Raw genomic sequence first — 2,148 nt, 5'->3', positions numbered from 1 at the left:
CTTCCTGGAAACCTATAAACTACCAAGACTGAAACAGGAAGAAATTGATTTTTTAAACAGGCTAATTAATTATGAAGAGATTGAGTCAAAGATAAACAACCTTCCAAAAAACAAAACTCTAGGCCTGGATGGTTTTCCTGGGGAATTATACCAAACATTCAAAGAAGAAAAAATACCTATTCTCCTAAAGCTATTTCAAAAAATAGAAACAGAAGGAAAGCTACCAAACTCATTCTATAAGGCCAATATTACCTTGATCCCCAAACCAGGCAAAGACCACATCAAAAAGAATTACAGACCGATTTCCCTAATGAATATGGATGCCAAAATTCTCGACAAGATCCTGGCTAATGGAATCCAACAGTACATTAAAAGGATTATCCATCATGACCAAGTGGGATTCATCCCTGGGATGCAAGGGTGGTTCAACATTCGCAAATCGATCAGTGTCTTAGATTTTATCCAGAATGAAAAAGCCAAAAATCATATGATTCTCTCAATAAATGCAGAAAAAGCATTTGACAAAATACAGCATCCTTTCCTGATGAAAACCCTTCAGATTGTAGGTATAGAGGGTACATTTCTCAATCTCATAAAAACCATATGAAAAGCCTACAGCAAATATCATTCTCAATGGGGAAAACCTGGAAGCCTTTCCCTTAAGATCAGGAACACGACAAGGATGCCCACTCTCGCCACTATTATTCAACATAGTACTATGTCCTTGCAAGAGCAATCAGACAACCAAAAATGATAAAAAGTATTCAAATCAGCAAAGAAGAAGTCAAACTGTCTCTCTTCGCAGATGACATGATACTCTATAAGAATCCACTCCCAAACTAGTAGAAGTTATAGAGAAATTCAGTAATGTGGAGGGATACAAAATCTGTGCTCAGAAATCAGTTGCATTTCTATACACGAATAATGAGACTGAAGAAAGAGAAATTAGGGCATCCATCCCATTTACAATAGCACCAAAAACCATATGTTACCTTGGAATTAACTTAACTAGAGACGTAAAGGATTTATATTCTCGAAAGTATAAATCACTCTTGAAAGACATTGAGGAAGACACAAAAAGATGGAAAAATATTCCATGATCATGGATCGGAAGAATTAACATAGTTAAAATGCCCATGCTACCCAGAGCAATCTACACTTTCAATGCTATCTTGATCAAAATACCAATGATATTATTCAAAGAACTGGAACAAACAGCCCTTACATTTGTGTGGAACCAGAAAAGGCCACGAATTGCCAAGGAACTGTTGGAAAGGAGAAACAAAGCTGGGGTCATCACAATGCCGGATCAAGTTGTACTACAAAGCTGTGATCACAAAGACAGCATGGTACTGGCACAAAAACAGACACATAGACCAATGGAACAGAATAGAGAACCCAGAAATGGACCATCAGCTCTTTGGGCAACTAATCTTTCATAAAGCAGGAAAAAAACATCCGTTGGAAAAAAGACAGTCTCTTCAATAAATGATGCTGGGGAAATTGGACAGCTACATGCAAAAGAATAGCAGATGTACCTTGGTTTTCCTTCAGACCGAGCTCCCAGATACTCTGGGAGAGCGGCGGAGAAGGGTGTTTTCCTGGGAGCACTGTGGATTTGTGCAGCTCCAAACGGGCAGAGATCTGGCTTGCCTGACAAAGGCAAGATTAACTCTCATACTTCAAAAACTTAGTTTTGTGATTTTCATTATAAATATTAAAAAAAAGAAAGTGAATATATAGATGAATGTGCATATGTATGTTTTTTTTCTTCTCCCAAAAGAGGTGGTGATATGGCTTGTGGATTTGACTTTTTTCCCCCCAACCTGTTTCAATCAGGGTTGTTGGAACCTTGGAAAGCCTTCTGGATCGCCTTTGGCTATAACAAGTTAGAAGTGAGTTCTATTCATACCTTCTGATATGAACAGACACTTTTCCAATGATGACATACAAATGCCTTAGAGAGACATGAAAAAATGGTCAAAATCATTAGCCATCAGGGAAATTCACATCAAAACCACACTAAGATACGACCTTATGCCAGTTAGAATAGCAAAAATTGACAAGAAAGGAAACAGCAATTGCTGGAAAGGATTTGGAGAAAGGGGATCCCTCCTACATGGCTGGTGGGAATGCAAGTTGGTACAG

This window comes from Ursus maritimus, unplaced genomic scaffold, assembly GCF_017311325.1.
Source record: "Ursus maritimus isolate PB19 unplaced genomic scaffold, ASM1731132v1 scaffold_14, whole genome shotgun sequence".
In the NCBI taxonomy this organism is placed as follows: Eukaryota; Metazoa; Chordata; class Mammalia; order Carnivora; family Ursidae; genus Ursus; species Ursus maritimus.
The sequence above is the reverse complement of the archived record's forward strand: the minus strand, read 5'-3'. Positions refer to the sequence as shown.